The 18,184-nt window shown below is 39.2% G+C and overlaps 1 long non-coding RNA gene across 2 annotated transcripts in view; it reads left to right on the top strand.

The window, feature by feature from the left end:
* Positions 1 to 18,184, top strand: part of LOC146430725 (uncharacterized) — a 59,107-nt gene that overhangs the window by 18,132 nt on the left and 22,791 nt on the right. Inside the window, exon 1 of one of the 2 annotated variants that reach the window (XR_014855234.1) lies at positions 13,302 to 13,404. The exons of the other annotated variant lie outside the window; for it this stretch is intronic. This is a non-coding gene — a long non-coding RNA (uncharacterized LOC146430725). Of the gene's footprint in view, positions 1 to 13,301; positions 13,405 to 18,184 lie in introns of those variants that run through there. 2 annotated transcript variants of the gene reach the window in all.

The raw sequence follows: 18,184 nt of genomic DNA, 5'->3' as shown, positions 1-18,184 counted from the left end.
CTGATTTAAAAAATCAGATTGAGCAGTTTTATGGTTGCTGTGCTCAAATTCAAAGCACACCCTGAGACTGCAGCAAAATGCAAGAGAATGCTTCAGCACGAGCTTGAGCAAGTTAAAGCTGATGTTCATGTAGTCATTAGCAGCTTGAGCAAGTTAAAGCTGATGTTCATGTAGTCATTAGCAGCTTGAGCAAGTTAAAGCTGATGTTCATGTAGTCATCAGCAACTTGAGCACACAGCACTGATGTCCCAAAACTTGTTATTTTATTTTCTCCTTTTATATTTAATTATGTATACATATCTGTACAGGTTATTCCAAACTTCTGTCTTCATACTACATGAGATAAGAATATAGTTTTGGGGAATGAAAGTCCATACTACCGTCTAGGAGACTTGACACTGAAGTTTCCTAGGCTACAAATGAGAGATTTGTGTTCCAAGTTGCAATATTGTAATGATAATATGCCTATTCATAGCCACACACACTTAATGTGAACCTCTCCCATGGTGTAAGATTAATGGTCCCACATTTTTAGAAACTATTTGGCAGTGAACTTGATTCTCCTTTGTTTTTTACCTGGTGAAATGCAGCTGATTTAATCCAGAAAAGTGCTGATGTATCTGTTTATGGCAAAGTCTGACTGTGGATGATGGTTGGTAAGGGATTGCCAAGGTTCCATAATCTTTAGGGTTTTTGTTTGGATGATCTCCCCAGTAATGTGTAGTGGATATATGGAGGGACATGGAGCAGTGCATTGTTTTCACCACTCTGCAGATGTCTGAGTTAGGTTTCCATTTGTACTCTTTAAATGGATGGAACCAAGATTGTTTAAAGGTGTATTTACAACTATTCCAACCTTATCCTAGGAGGAAAAGTCTGGTTATTAGCCAGCCTGACAATGAGAAGACATAAAGATGGCTTAAAAATACCTTTACTCATCAGAAGCACCATTTTACTCTGTGACTAGAGGTGAAAACTCAGTGCTTTGAATTCTATCAGACAACAAACCCCCTTTTATTATTCAGCTCTGTCAGAGCATGATGATGGTCTAGGATGAATATTTGAAATCCTAAGAATGAATGAACTGAACATTATTGTTCAGCATTTGAACAAGAGACCATACCTTTTTTTCCACTGAAAAATTAAAAACTCTGTAAGAAACCCAGTGAGATTTTGCCACACTAAGGTCATCTTGGACAATATTTCCCTTTCCAATATTTCCACTACTTCATTTTGATTTTTTTTTCCCCTAAAAGAAAGATTATTTTGAGCAAAAGGTTTTTCTAAATGGAATTAGTACATTACAAGAGCAGAGGGAAAGTTGTTTTTGTTTTCAAAGACTCAGAGGATTCTGTCTAATCCTTAAATCTCTCAAGTTGATAATAGGATGGTTTTCCCAGTCCACAGTGCTGTCTGCTTAAGCATTTCTAGAGAATTACTCAAATAGTGTTTGAAACAGGTGGATATTCTCTTCAATCTATATGCATCTTCTGCATCTTCTTATCTAAACATGCATCTTCTTTAGGATTTATCTTTTTTATTTTAATGCCAGTGATGCAGATAGGAATTCAAACCCCAATGCACCTCAAGGACTGATGTATCTGGATGCTTTGAAAAAATACACCTGTAATGGCAGGACAATGCATGTCAGATGCAACTTTTTAGAAAGACTGGTTGTTTATTGCATGAAGAACCCCTTTTTAATATTTCCATTCATTTCTGCCACCAGGAAAAGCTACTGATCCTAAGGCATTGTGCAGATGGTTTGACTTTCTGAGAACTGAACTTGGTTTGTGTGTCAAGTTTGTGATATATTTCTCTGAAATTTTTAGTGGGAATGACTTGCTGGCTGACAGCAAGTAGGTCTATTGCAGGGAGAAGATTAGAATGGAATGGTTCTGCCTTATGGCCTGGGCTTTTAACTACCTCAAAAAGCAGCAATCTTCCCCATTCTCTAAAGCCGTTATAAAAAAATCCTGGTGTTTTTTATTTTTCTCCACAGCTGTCAAAATGGTACTTAGTATGTTTATCCAACAGACTGTGAACTGGAGGTGTAGTCACTGAGCAGATCCTGTTTTAATCATTGACCTTAAGTGGAAAGAAGGGAAAGATCAAACAAATATTTTTTTTCTGATCTTTGAAAAGCTGCCAAAACTAACAAAGTTGAATTCATTTGGGACAAAGGCGATGCTTTTGTTTTTCTACCTCTTTCAGCTTAGTTGTGTTTTGGATGGCATTGAGCTGCTGCAGTTGGAATACAAAACAACTGCATCAAACCCCTCTGAAAGTCAGGTCTGTCTCGTGTAATTGCAGTGCCACCCAGGAAACACTGCTCTGTGTATCTTCAGTGTGCATTCTTCTCATCTTCTTGGTAAATAGCCCAAAATCACACAGTGGGCTTGTTTTTTGTTTCGTTTTGTTTTGTTTTGTTTTTACATAGGGGAAAGAGTTGGAGAAATTATTTATCTTTCCAGCACTTCTTTAAATTTACCACAAGAGATCAAGCTAAATCAAGGGCTGATCCAAATGCAGCTACTTTTTAAAATTACAGAGGTTAATTTTATTTAAGTATGAATTCCATCTTTTTTTGGGCTTAGACAGACTGCCAATATGAAAACCCCTGGAACTGTTACTTGTGTCCTTATGCTCAGTGCTCTGAGGTAAACACACCTGCTCCCAGTGTAGCAACCTCATATCCATCCACATGGCACAGCCTGTCCATCATCCACGTGTTCTCCAGGTTCCACATGCTGGGAATAACCTTAAAGCAAAGCCATTCTTCTTAAAAGATCATTAAAGCTCTCCAGAGGCCAAAACTGTTCAGTAAGGTTCATGTAGAGGGTGAAGTGGTGACATGTTGGCAATGAATGTAAATTCAATAACGTGGGCTGATCTCATATGGCCCAAGACAATCTCATCCCATATTGTCCCCTGCAACTTTGCTGTAACTTTGGTTCTGGCTGTGGGCTCCTGGCTCTTCTTGAGCTAAAATGGTGTTCTGGGGAGGTCATTGGTAAGGCTGGGGGTGGATTGTTCATTATTGGAAAGGTCATTAACATATTGTTCATGCACAAGTCAGAGTAGCCCAGAATATTTTATTCACTCAATTGCAATTGAAACAAAACCACAAGAACAAAACTGAGCTCAGCTGGAGCAGCCTTGTTTCCTTAGGTGCATTACTCTGTGTTCTGGCCCTGTGATAGAATTATTTGCTTTCACAGGAGTGTAAGCATGTGCAGGATTAAATAAATAAAACCAATATTAGCACAAATACATGAAAAGCATGTAACTCCCTGAAAGTTTAATGAATGTTAAACCAAGTCATCCTACAGAGAACTGGATTTTGGACAGTTACTTTTATTATGGAAAATTTATAGCAGGCTTTTTCTTACATTGAACCTCAGTACTGCATTGAAGAATAAGATTAATACAGATTACTAAGATTAATAAAATTAATAATCTGAATAAGATTATTAAGATTAATAAGTTTTGGAATTAGTCATATTCACCTTGAAATGTAAGGGTGTTAGCTAGTATTTGATGTAGGAAACAACTTGCTCTTACCAAGGATGGAACTCATACACAAAAAAGAATGATTTGAAAAGACAATACTTCAGAAATCTGATAAAATGTGTATTTTCAGCTGGAATCTGGGAAGCTATTAAGGGCTTGAAAACTTTTTCTGTTATGTAAGTTTTGCAAAGAGAAAGGGCTATTTTTTTTCTCTCTTCCGACCCCCTTCATTTTTATTTTTATCTCTCTGTATTGCACTTGAAGTCCAGACAGGCTATTGTCTGTAATAGGTTTTCTGAGAATTCAAAGACCTTTCAGTTGTATTGAAACCAACATGCCTGGTTTATGGACATGTCTGTTCCTTTCAGTCATATTTTATCATTTATTCATCAAAAAGCTGCAGCTTGGGGGAAAACAAAAATTATTTCAAAATAGTGTTGGCTGAGTTGCATGGGGGAAAAGATTTTTAAAAACTTTAAGTCTTTTCATTAAAAGCAGCACTTCAGTTTTGTGAAGCTATAAAGTTTTTGTTGAAAGATAGCTAAAAGTTCCAGTATTGTTGAAACAAGAGTCTAATTTTTACACCCAGGTCTGTAGACAGATTATTTTCCTTCAATTGCTGATACTGGTTATTCTGAAACTTCCTTCCAGATACTCCTCTAATTTTCAGCCTAAATATTGCACTGGTTTGTTCTTATAATTTCCCTACCTCTACCCAGCATTGATTTATTATTTCAGTTGCAGAACCAACAAAATAGATTGGGATGCAACAGACCTGAGTAAAAAAGCTCTTCGTAAAAACCTTGGCTTATCTGAACTCAGGCAAGACATTGCATTTCCTTTCAAATAATGTCTTACCTCTGTCTTGTCTTGTGTGTTTTCCTGAGCACAGGAGCTGCTGTGACCCTGTACAGCAGCAATCCAGTCCTGTCTGTCAAAAGCAGACAAAGATCTTAAGATCTGGCATAAGACAAAAAGACTTCAGTTGCAATGGATGTCAGCGTTCACTGTGAGGTTGTATTCCTTTGAAAATCCTCGCCGTGGTCATCATCGTAATTTGTGATGAACACCAAAATGGAACAGTGGGATCACATCAAGGGCTGCACAGCAACTGAGAAAATCATTTAGGAAAAGATTCTAAGAAATTTTAGTTGCTAATGTAGAAACTAGCTCTTTCATTTCTATTTCTTTGATAACAGGTCCAAGCTCCTTTGAGTCTGAATTTCAGCTCAGACTTGTCCCTCTATGGACTTATGGCACATGTGCAACCTTTAGCTATGTTAAGGTTGCTAAGTCCTGTGATTTTAATATGAACTTCATCAGAGTGAGTGGAAAATGATATTCATTAATGAGGATTTATGGTGTATAAGTTCTCTGTGCAGGATTTTAGGTTAGAGATTCATTGTGTTTTTATTCAATTTGATATTCAATATGACTTCTATATGTTTAATTTCTAAATGATTAATTTCTGAGGAATGAAGGGAGATTTTTCAATCTATGGTTTTAGATGCTACATTTTGAAAAAAAATTGGAAACAGTACATGTTATGCCTTCCCCCTTTATTTTCCCTTTAAAATGTGAGAATTCCATTGCAGTTTTGGGGTTTTTTTCTGCTCTTTTCTGCTATAAGTTAATATGCAGGATACCTTCACAGTACTTTGTTGGTCAAAGTCTCTGTGTTGAAAGCTTATTTCATATTGTAGATTCCTCTGATTGTACCAGTGGTGGTGTTTTTGACACTCTTCCTGTTTAATTATGGAGATTTTAGGACAAATAACCATGTTACAAGAAACATATTCTATATGAGTGCTGGTTTTTTTGTATAAATTTCACTACCATATAAGTCAAAGGATGGAAGTTGCCTGTGGATGGATGTGTGTGTGTGTGCTTCAAAGGAATTGTGTTTAAATGAGGACTTAATTTAAGGTTTGGTAGAAATTCTCTTAGGGCACTAGCAAAGCTTCTGTTGATTTCAGTGGATTGAGAAAACCTCATTCCAACAGGTAATTAACTCAGGAACTAGACTCAAGTTTTATGGTATTTGCTAAATGATCATATTTTTCGTTTACTTGCTGTGGATTCAGAGACATTGTGTTCGTTACCCTTCACTGAGTTTCCTTTTCTCGGGTCTATCTGGTTCTTTGCTTTTCAAAGTTGAAGGGCAAACAAGAAGATCAGGAATTTCATCATGAAAGCTGCACAATGTAAAAGAACTGACACCTAGAAAAACAAGCAGAGTTAAACAGGATTTGACAGGTTGCAGAAAAGAGAGAGTGAACAAGATGGGAACAATGAGCAGCAACTAATTATTATTTCACTGGTCACCACAACACATTAAAAACTTCCAAAGGCTGTGAAATTAATTGCATGCAGAACAGCACTCAAGGTGCTTAATATTTTGTCTCTCTGGGACAATTTGCTAGAGACATCGTTTGAACTACAAATACAAAGCAGGGAAGATGGGCCTCTCTCTGGCTGTGTCATTCTTCATTTTAATGAGGAAAAAATGTCACACAGAGCAGTGTGAATTTGAAATATTATAATATGCTTCAGTTTTATGTCAGAGTAAGTATGTTTCTTAAAAGAGCCCTAATGATTCTAAATTCTAGACCTTGTTGACAAGACATCTGCTTACTTGGCCTGTGGTTTGTGTCTCCTCTATAAGCTCATTAACATATATATTAAAAGAAACCTATTAAAATATTTGCATTTTAAAATGAATCATAACCCCCTCCCCCTCGTCTTTTAGAAACTCATTCTTTTGGTCTTGCAAAACATTCCACTAGGGAGACAGAAATATTTCAGTTATTTTCAAACCATTTAACATTTGGGTAATTCTTATAATTACTTTTCTCTTTAATTGTTGAAGCTGGAAGGCTTATATAATAGTACTTTCAAAATTCATAGTTCAATGTAAATAATCTTTTCTGTACCCACAGACCTCTCCACTGGATGCTGACTAGAACCCTCAGGGTGCTCATTCTTTCTTTTGCTCTTATTTATTATTTTCTTCTCTCCTCATCAGTTTTCTATTATTCTCTTTCCTGCCTCTTCATCTGTCTAGAGGCACATGTAATGGGTGAAATGGCACTTGAAGCCATGCTGGTTGTTTATTTAAACAAATCATATTGAGATGAAAAGAGCAGATCACTGCAAAGATAGAACAAATCTGATCGAGAAGCTCATCAGGCTCTTGAGAGGTCTTGACATTTTAAGGAAATCTCCCACCTGGACTTGTGGCTCAGAGGTCTTTTGTGTCAGCACTCCTGGTCTAGCACAGAGTGCAGGAAGTTCCTGTTGTGTTCCCTGTCTGGGTCTGGTCTCCTGAGTCTCCTGCTGTGGTTGGGCTGGCAAATGTGAATATTTTAGAATGCAGCCACCAGTGAAGGGCTGCCTGCTGTCCAGGCTGTGTCCTCTTTGTTGGGAAACCTCTGCACAAAGGATGCCACAAATAACAGGGAAATAACAACTGAGAAGATTCAGCTGTTTTCTAGAACCTTCCCAGCACAAAAAGGTATCTGCAGAACAAGATGGTTTTCTCAGCAAGCTCAGCTAGTGGAAACTAAAGAGAGAGAAATATTGGCTTCATCTGCAAAAGCAGAAAGGTGATTTCTGGAAGTGCTGAGGAGTTGCTGTCACCCCTGCTGGAAGGGGGGCATGGCTGGGATGGCATTGCTCTGTTAATGTGCTCACTGGGAGTAGCACCCACTAGGCTGTGATTTTTATTTCAGGGAACAGATCTACCAGAAGGAAAATCTGTGCAAAGGTAGGATGCTTCTACTTTGGAGCCCACAGGTTACACTGGAAGAGTATTTCTTGGTGGTAAGACTAGCAAAGGACAATTTTGGCAGCTGAGGTTCTCATGTTTAACATCTTTATTGCCAGATACTCCACTTCCAGTTTCCTCTTACAGATACTTTTATAGTATCAGTTTCTTAAAAGAGTCTTAGTGATTTCTCAGGCTTTTAAACCATTTTTTTGCATATTGAAAGCAGCTGTATGGGGAAAGGAAAGCTCCTGCTGCTTCTCAAAAGCAGTATGTATAACATCACAGTGGGAAATAACATGTTTCATGAACTTGATTTATCCCCTCTGCTGTGCAGTATAAATCCTGCTTCCTCATTGCACAGGCATTTTTGAGGACCTTATCCTGCCTGGTCCTGAACAAAGTGCAGAGGAAGGATTTAATTAAAAGCAAATATTTATTTATGGGGACCGCTAACTCCTACATGGACTCTGCTGCCTAGCAGGGGGAAGCACTAAGTAAAATCACAGGAAACAGTAAAAATATTTCCTACCCACTGGAATTATTAATTATTTGCAGTACATAATAGATTATTTCAAAATCACAATTATAACTCATGCAAAGCAAGATAATGCCTCACTTATGTGAGGCAAACAAACATAGTCTGTTTGCTCTGTTTCATAACAACTAGTGGAAGACAAGCTTCCATGGCTTCCATTTTATGTTTTTTTCCTCTTAGACAATGCATTTTGATGCCAATTTTAATGGACTGCCACCCTCTTTTTTTTTTTCTTTTTTAATTGGGCAGCTGTTCTTAGAATACCTGAATCCCTCACGGTCCTTAGCCTGCTTTTTTGTCTCCAACTGTTGTGTTGGTAATTTTCATAGATAACTGAGGCAGAGAAAAAAATCATAATATATATGAGAATGTTAAATTATTAAAATCTGTGGGAGTTAAATGTTTTTAACTGAGTGAGTCACTTGCTGTCATGCAGGACTAGAAGAAAGTAATTCCCAGATGGAGCAATGTTCCTCCTGGTCCAGACTGCAATTTCAGCCTTACTGGTACTGCTGGTTGTCTTTGGATGTGATGTACTCCATCAAATATTAAAAACCAGGGAAGTTGTTTGCTCTTTCTCAGCTTAGAAAATCTGGTTGTTGGTTTAGATCTCCAAACACCTAGTCCTGCAATGGACATTAAATATTGAATTACCAAACCCTGGCTATCTCTCTGTCCTAGCTGTGAGCAGTCTGTGCAATGTCACTGTGTTTTTGAAGGCAGCACTCACTCAGGCCACGAGCAGAAGCCTATCAGGGCTGTTACTGTACAAACCCAAAGCAAGACGTCCCTGTCCTGCAATTCGAAATCTCTAGGAGGTTTGAACCATGGGGAGCTGAAACATCATCACATGGGCAGTTTGTGGTGGGTCTGGGAAACACTTCTGTCTGCAGGCTTAGGCCTTGCCTGAACAGCAAAACTCCTGCCAGCCCTGGGGACAAACCTCATAGATTTATAGCCCAGTGACAGTCACGGATTAAAAAAAAAATCTTTTATGCTTTATGAAGTGTTGGAGTATTTTATCTCTTTATGTCTGTTGTGGTGTCCTTCTCTCTCAGCATGAGAGAGAAAGGGAGCAAGATCATGCAGATAACAGTGTCCTTATTAACGAGAAGTTCAGCCAAACATGCGCTGGTTTTTCCATCACTGTGCTGTGGTTATCTGCAGAACAGGAATAGAAAACAAGTATCTAATCTTTAAAAAGAGCTTTGGAAGATTACTTCAACCTTTACCCTGCCTGAGCTGAGCACTGCTTAAATCCTCAAGTGATCTAAATATCTTGTGTTTCCAAGATGGATGTTAGTGTGCCATGCTGGAACCATCCAAAGCAGCAAGTGGGAGCTAGCTGGTGAGAGAGAGTTTCACATAAAAGCAAATCTGGAGAGGCTTGTCTTTTCAACTTTCTCTTTTTGTTGTTTCTTTTTGCTAACAAAGAAAAGTGGGACTGTGAATGTTGGAACAAACCAGTGGGAGTGAGTGAAGGTCAGATGAGGAGGATTATTCCTTGATTATTAACCAGAGATGCTAACTCCTAATTCAGTGTGGGCTGAATTATTTCCCTGTGTCATTGTGACTTCATGGGCTCTCAAACAATTACTTGGATCTTGATTTTCAGTGAAACTTTTAAGAAATTAAGAGTAAATAAACTTTTAGTAATCTGCAGGGATTCTGCCTAGATCAGCATCAGCCTTAATTAGTCCAGCTACTGGAAGATGTTCAATTCTGGTCTCCTAAGACAACCTTGTTCCTTCAAGAGTGTCCTGACAATATGACCTGACTTTGGAGTTGACAAAGATGAGATTGTATAACCTTGTGGCACTGGTTTGCACACATCTTCTGGCACTGCATTTAAAGCATGGAAGTTTCTGTATGGGAGAGAGAAGATGTAAAAGGCCATATTCCAGAAGAGTGCTTTCCTCTGCCATTGTGGGTTGAGAGCAGGCTAAGCTTATGCAGTTGGAGGTTTATTCTTAAATCTCTATGTCTGTTAGGAAATGAAATGGTTGATTTATATCCATATTTATTAAATTTAAATTCATTACTGATTTCCCTGTATGTTTCCTTCAGTCTGGACTGTGCTGTCACACACAGCAGCTATGCCTTCCAGAACACTCTCTGCCCTCACAGAGCTGGAAGAACAATCCTGGGCTGGACTGTACAGCACTGGCCAATTGCAATGTTTCAGGATATTTCAGTGAGATTTATCTCAAGTGAACACAAAGTGCCTCTGGCAGCTCCACTTCATCAGGTCTCTACCCACAGTCTGGGTGCTATTCTGAACGGCTCAGGGTTGATATAACTGTAACAGAGACTTGATGTGCTTTCATGTCTGTACTTTTGGATTCAAAGCGCTGTCTTTCCTCTTCCCCAAACAAAGGCAGAGCAATGAAAATAACTGCAAGTTAGCAGGTGTACAATGGAGATTGGGAATAGCTTTAGCAGCTCTCCCATCACACCCCTGCCCTTGGGACACAGGGACTGGGGAGTGCCTGCCATCACTCACAGAGCCTGAACGCTCCAAATCACCAGAGGAGTCAAAGGCACTTAATTCTTCACAGGAGGTGTTTATGGCATCAGTCTCTGGGGCAGTGTGTGAATTAGAAAAAGGATCATGTGTGTACCTGTCCTTGCTGTTAATTACCTTGCCATTGAATAAAACAAAGCAACATAAAATGGCCTTAGGAAATATTTAGACTGGCTGGAACATAAGGTTAAAGGTTTCTAATCTGCTTTGTGACAGATGGTCCCAATAGTGCTGAGGGGTGGGAAGCATTTCTTTCTCTTTTTGGTTATAATATGGCTAGAAAATTTTCAAAGTGCAAACTTCCAGGACCTCCCCATCTGCAGTGCAGCTTCAGTCCCTCTCCCTGATGTTTGCACAACTTTGCAGCAGTCTCTTGCTCCTGGAAGAGCAGAAGCAAGCATTGCTAGGGAAGCAGGACCATATATTGTCCCTCTCCATGTTCTCCTGAGAAGTATAAATTGCAGCTGCCTTTTTCTTTATCCATCCATAAAGTTTAGCTATTCACAAGCAATTTCACTCAAAAGAGTTCTCATGTGTGTTTCAAAAATAGAACATATTTAAATGAAAGTGAAATCTCGTTTTTGATTTATACAGAGGTTAGTGGTTCTGCTCCTAAGGGTTGTGTTTGAATTGCTGTGAGAAGGTTACCTTGTACCTTCTAACATGCACCTATATCTGACAGCTGGTCCACCTCAAAGAAACTTTCCAGTTCAGTAATTTCAGTATATAAATGATATGTTATGAAAATATTGTCTTTAAAAAAAAAAAAAATAATGTTTTTTTTTCTTTATGTATAGGAACTTCTGTACTTATAGATAAGAACTTCAGTAGTGGAATAATCTTTCGTATCACATTTAACTTCTACAGAGTCCTTGTAGATCATAAAAATATAATTCCAATTCTAAAATACATTAGACGTAACTATGCAAAGAACCAGGACTCTGATTTTGGAAAAATCCAAGGTCAAAGGGGAAGGGTCTACTGAGTAATACAAGGCAGCATTTTGCTACTCAGAACTGCTTGAACATTCACAGCACAGAATGTCAGTCAATCCCTTTCCCCACTCCACTCTTCCCTCTTTCTCTTTTTCCATCAGCAGCTTTTAACCAATAATGTTCAGAGCTCAGTGATTAAAAAGTCTTTCTTGTGAGCAGCATGAAGACACAGCCATCCTTCATCTTACCCTGTGAACATCAGCAGTGATCATCTCTATAAAAATGAGCACATTTTGTTAAATGCTGTCATTTATTTCAATGCATTTATTGCCATAAAACATCAATGACAGTTTAATTAAGATCTTAAATGTTTTATACTACAAAGTAGAAATATTTATGAAGGAGATTGTCAGAGGCAAAATATTAAAAGAAAACAGGTGCTTTTGCAGAAACACAAATAAAATGTCTAACAGTAAACTTTAAAAAAATCAATTATTAATCATGGTTCTTTTCATTACTATTGAATTGCCTCACAAAGATTTCGTGTCTGACAAAGTCTATGGATCTGCAATATTGTCTTATCCCACCACTCAGTCTCCCTGTTTGCATCCTGTGGTGTGGCTGGACAGATTATTTTCTTCTTCAGGAAAACATCTTGGGGCCAAACTCAGGTGAAAGTTGTAAACTAATGGGGTCAAGTGTGTGAATTCCATCTTTGCTCTTTTGTTGGCATGAGGAAATTTTCAGTCCTAATATTAGTGTTTCATCACTGTTGATGACACCAAGGGCAGGAAATTCATTAGGAGCCCTTTGGTGTCTGATAAAACGGAATGAGGGTCTCTTGCTTTGGCTCATGTTTCCATTGATAAATGAAATCAGAAAAACTTGTCTGTCATCTGAGATACCTAAGGCTTCTTGTCCAGTACAGGTAGGAGATGTCTGGGAGACTGGAGTTGGAGGTGGGGCTGCAGTGTCATCCCTTGGTGAGGTAGATTCTACCTGGAGCTTCATCACTGCTGAAGCTCCAATTTTCTTTTGTTTTCTTCTTTTCATTTTGTCTGGAGGCAGATCCTACAATGATCAGCACTATGTATTTGTGTCAACATTTAAGAGTTTCTAAGACTTTGACTTGAGTCTGTAGGTTTCCTTCACCTCAGTTCCTTTTTTGGTGATACTATCTTGAAGTTTGCACTCTGCTGCCTCTTTGAACACTGGGGTTTTATTACAGCAAGATATAAATAACATATAATTTATGGCTTGCTCACATACATTATGGAAAAATGTTGCTATTGGCTCTACCAAAAGAATGACTGGATCATTCATAACAAGGGTCATGTGAAAAAATCTCTCCTGTAGGTTTTGGAGAGAAAAATTGTGTTTTTCTCTCAGATATACTGAGTGTTGCCATACTTTTGGGAACAGAGCCCACCCGTGTACCTGGTATGTAGCAGCACAGTGCCATCAGCTGTGCTGACATTGTCCCATTCACAGTGGGTGGCAATAAGGGAGGAAGGCAATCAAGGTAATTAGCAGGAGCAGTGGAGATGTTTTAGTTGCTGTAGCTCTGAGAACACACTTGAGGGAAGTCCAGATTTTCTTTGGCCAAAATAAATGTGATGAATTGAGAAGAAACATGTTGCTAAAACTTATAAATAGGGGTCAGGCAGGGGCTGTTCCCCTTGTGCAGGGAGGGACTGAGAACCAAAAAGAGCCAAACTGATATGTGCAGGCACCTGTACAGAGCTCTGAGAAAGCACCTGAATTGCCAGGAAGGCGGTTTTGCTGCTGTAGGTGAATCTGTGGATTTGGCAAGCGGTGTTGAACTGACATAAGGCCTGGTAGAACTGAAAAAACCTGAGTAGGGGACTCTGCTTCACCTGGGTGTGATCAGCTACTCATCACTGGTAGCTGGGAGCAGGTAGAGAAATGGCTAACCCTGAGGTTGTGCACATCTGTGAAGAAGGCTAAGCAGCTGAGAGGTATAAACACCTGCTTTACAAGGGGTGAGGGTAAGAAATGCAATAAATTGCGAGAGACGGGTGGAATTTCTCTGAAAAGCTTTTCCATGCTGTTTTGGATCAGAGGAAGCAGATTTATGCTGTCCCTGGGAGTGTTTGGTCTACTAAAGGTAAGGGAGCTGCTGCTGGCTTTGTGAGAACACCCTCACCCTGCTAAGAGGAAGGGGATGAGGACTGATGGTTTGGCATAGCTAGGGACTGAGGCTGAACATTGGAGATGGGGAAGTTTGCTTATGTCTTGGTTCTTGTTTGTGGAATGGTGCCTCCCTTGAAGATGATCCCTGGCTTTATTTGGAGTTGTTTTTTTCATCTTCTGCCCTTTGTATAAAGCTAAAGACACATAGATGAAATTCTTATCTAAAGGTTTTCTTTCACGGTTAAACTCTGATTTTTCCTGCCAAATGTTTTCTGTAACAGTGAGACTATGAAGGTAAACTAACCTTTACTGTACCTTCACACTGATGGTAGAGTTATTGTTCCAAAATTCCTTATGCCAGGTAAATGTTCTCTGTTTCACTGATATATCATCCTGTTCCACTATAACCAACTGCCAAGTGACTTCGTTTTCTCTCTCCAAACTCCTAATGGAGCTATTAACATTTTTTCCAACAACTATTGTTGAACTCAGTGGGTGAACTTGGCTGGCAGAATTCCCATTGGTTGCACTGGAGGCCAGATTCCACATATTGCTGTTTCTCTGTTAATTAGTGGATTTATGTTTTTTCCCTTTCCAGTCTTCATAAACAATTGAAGGAGCTGCAGTGGGTGCTTCTCATGCTGTCTGCTGCTTAAGAGACTGAGGGAAGGAATTAAACTGTTTAAAACACATTTATTCTTTGTGATGTAAATTCGATGACTTAATTCTGGGTACAAAGCAGCCAGGGAGTTGGTCTGCCAGCCTTGCCAATGTCTCAGTACATGAAATAATGAGTGCCTGGGACACAGAGGGTTCCAGTAACTCAAACAGAGGAAACAAGTTAGGCACAGCTCATGATTAGAGGCTCAAAACTCTGTATCCAGAGCTGGCTCTAATATCAATCCTGTCTTAATCTCAAGTTAACAAAAAATTTGGGCTATTGGTAAGAATCTTGCTGTCTTGAGAATCAGAGCATATTGCCCTCCTAAGTCTTCCCTCCAGGGAAGTTTTGCACCAGTGCTGTAGATTGTTTTTCTTTTTGCTAAGCAGTCCTTAACTTTCAAAATACAGAAATACTGATCTTTCTCCTGCTTTAGTGCCCAAAATCTTTACTGCTGGAAGCTGCAGAGAGTAAGTGGCATGACTCAAAACAAAAGGCAAAGCAGTGGCTCTGCTGGTGGGAAAAGGAGGAAGAAAAATAGCTCTTGTCTGAGCAGCCACTGGTTGGTTAGAAATAAAATGCTGTATAGTTTCACCTGAAGTGTTCCTTCTTACAACTATTTATTTTAGTCATCTCCTTTAAGACAGCCAGTAAAATAAGGTGGGAGAGTCATGTGCCAGTTCAGAATCATTTATCCTATAGATAATGTGCTCAACACTCCCTCAGGATGGCATTAACCTTTGTATTGATTCAATCAAAGAGCCTCACGTGATTCCCAAGCTGCTGTGTGCTCTAGGTGTGAAGGGAGTGCAGCTGAACATTATTCATCTGGTAGCAGTGTAATTAATTAGGCAATGTTCTAGTTAAGAGTAGTATGGTGAAGATGCTCACTCACAGTATGGGTTATAGTTTTATAATTACAGTGTATTAGATTCTTCTTTCATCTTGCCTTTACCTTTTAAGCTCAGAAGCCATTAAACGTATACTTCCTTCCCTCCCCAATCAGCTGCCATTTCAAGTAGCTGTACTTTTAAATACCCATCAGTGCTTGCTTGACCAGCCTGAAAAAATATTCTTTCCTGTGTTGGTATGTTTTGGATTGTATCTAACTAAATAATGAAAGAAAGGAAAATCTGTTGTGCAATGAAAAGCTTTGAAGTCCCCTTGCTGAATGGCAGCAACAGAATAGCAATGCTGGAGGGTGAGATGGTCACAAATGTGAATGGGAAGAGTGGGCTGGCATCAGCAATCAGCAGTATTTGCCTTTACAGTGCTGCTTCTTCACACCTTTGTTCCTAATGCAGAGAGCACTACTGGTTGCTCTAGGGTGTGGAGTGGAGCAGCTTCCTTCCAGAGCTCTGTCATTAAGAGGGTTTCCCTTCGAATCCCTGGTGTGCAAGGGTGGGATGTGGCCCTGTGCTATGCAGTAGGTGAGCAGCTACAAGTTCCTAGAAGTCTGTCACCTCGCTGCTCTCAGTTGTGATTCAGTTTTTCATTTTTGTTTTTTTTTTGTTGGTTTTTTTTCTTCTTTCAGTCCCCGTTGGTCTGCTTGTGTTCTCCTAAAACTGAAACATGTTCATAGCCCTGGGAAAATTTAGCTGTTGTCAGTAGAGTGTGTTCATCATACTTGGTGGGTTTTTTTAATGAGGACTTTTTAGAGAAAAAAGAAAAAACAAAACCCAAACCACCCTTACTATTGTGCGTGATTTATGGTGTCAGAGGAGCTAATTAAAAATAATAGGGAGGAAACTGCCCAGAAGAGTATAATTGGAATTGAATCCAAATGGAAATCTGTTTTGGCCTTTCTTGTACTTTCTCCTGAATTTTGGAGCTCTTATTTGAGCATTATGGAATGAAATTTATTTATAATATACCTGAACTAGAGCAAAGAATCCAAAGTCATCTGAGTGTAGGTTAAGTATAGAACTTCTGTGGCTTGTGTATCTGCATCACTGCAATTCCTTTTGAATGTGGGGGTTTTTTTTAACTCTTTATATACTTTTAAAAAATTGCATGCTTAAAGAACACAGTTTTACATTAGTTAATATATTTTATAAGAACAATTTAAATGTTACCTTAGGAAAACTTTCTATTCCTGTCTCATTAGCACTAGCTGCTCTTGACATTCTTTGTTGCAATTCCTGTATAATTTCACTGTTTGTTTTTGTTGTAAGCCTCTTGTGTTCCTCTGCATGAAGAGAAAATGAGTGCATTGTGGGCTGGAGAGATGACAAAGTTCTACACCCTTTACTTATGTTTCTGAGAATCTATTTTAGATGTTTTATGAACAGAGAAAACTATATTTAACAACGTCAGTAAAACAAACTGAGAAGCTCCCAGGCACGTAGACAGTGTGCCACAGGTTATAAATATCTGCCTAAGACTTATTTCAGAAAAGAGAACAGTGTGGACTCCTTTGCAGTTAAGCAAGAAAATTCTTGTGGCCAGTGGTAATTGATCCAGCTGGCATTTGGATTAGCTCTAGATGAGAAAATTGCATTCAAGGTTTTTATTGTCATCATACAAGCTGTCCAAGTGTTTATTCCACATCCCCATGGAAAACAAAAGATGATGCATATGCAATTTGGTTTTGGTGTGTTTGCTGCTGCAATGAAAGCACGTGCTGGCTTAAAATGAGATAAAACATCAAATAGTTAGGGCTTAAAAATGTTGCTTGATAGAAATAACCTGTTTTTATCAGTAACCAATTTTATCAGGCTTTATCAGTGCAGCACAAGGTGATAGAGGGTTTTACAGTCTGTGTGTTGTGACAGCCCAGAGCTAATCCCCAAAAGGGGAAGATGTGCAGTTGAGTCCAGCTTGGGGCATGGCTGGGCACAGAGAGGGAACTCCCTTGTGCCTGCAGAGATGACATGGATGAGTTGCGAGAAACCACAGTGCAATGTTTGCACGGCAGAATTATTACTCTGGTTGATTAAAGGGCTTTTGGACAAAAGCATCATAGACTTGCCCACTTCCATAAGTCTTTGAGAGAGTCTGGAAAACCCCTAGAGGTTCTGTTTCTGGGAAGTTGTCTTTGAGGAACTTGCAGGTTTGCTGTCAGGTAGGACACTGTGTGAGGCTGCTGTGTGTAACCACTGGTACAGAGCTGAATCAATTTTAGTGGTTGCACTAGGAATGTGTTCCCTTTAACTCGGTGTGTGGATGGCTCCAGGGAACCCTTTCCTGTGCTGGAAGATGAAGGGGAGGGTTTGACTCCTAGCTTGTCACAAGATGGTTCTTCATGGAGTGATGCTGTGCAGTCTGTAGCTGTGTGCCACAACACGATCTATTATCTGTTCTAACCTTCTTTCACATCAGTGGGTGACTACCTTGTGTCAGCCACAACTGTTACACTTCTTTCTCCAAATATATAGAAACACGAGGCCAAATACTGTCTCGATATAGTTTTCTCTGGTTTTCAGAACTGTGTATGAGCTCTTTTATAAAAACTTTTTTTTTTAATAGCTCTGAAGTCTCCAGCAGTGTGTTCAGAATTCAAATTAATCAAGTGTCCTGTGGATAAAATATTGTGTGATCGTGTAATTAGAACCATTCATATGTACAGTGGGGCCAAATTGAAGTTGCATGGGCAGTTCTAATTCTGGCAATTCTTAATTTTGAAGTGCTTGGCTTAGCAATAAAATGCTGTTTTATTGTAGTTCTTGGATGTAATTGAAAATATACTGGGAGATGAACAAGTGAAGTAGGAAACAACACTGAAGATAATTACAAGCAGATCTTCATTTCAAGCAGAGAAGTTAATCTTCCTTTGGACTCTTGGGCCTGTTTTAACAGGGTAATTAGCCATGGACCCTCTGGCTTTTGACTCCCAGTCCTAGCTCAAACCTCTGTGTCCTAATAAATGAGGACATGCAGTTCTGTGACTGGGAGAAGCTGTCAGAGGCACATGTATTATGCATGTTTGAACCACAGGGACAGCAGTGGGAGTGAGCTGGACTCTGCTTGCTTCAGCAAGGATGTGTGTCCAACTGGTTTCAATGAAGTGAAGAACCACTGAAACAATTTAATTCGTGTGCATGGATGAATTATTTTAGCCCTCCTTCTTGTCCTTTACATCGTCTTTTATTTG

The sequence above is a fragment of the Lichenostomus cassidix genome, chromosome 14 (genome assembly GCF_008360975.1).
Source record: "Lichenostomus cassidix isolate B80296 chromosome 14, HeHo_3.0, whole genome shotgun sequence".
Taxonomy (NCBI): domain Eukaryota; kingdom Metazoa; phylum Chordata; class Aves; order Passeriformes; family Meliphagidae; genus Lichenostomus; species Lichenostomus cassidix.
This window is presented reverse-complemented; position numbering and strand designations above follow the sequence as displayed.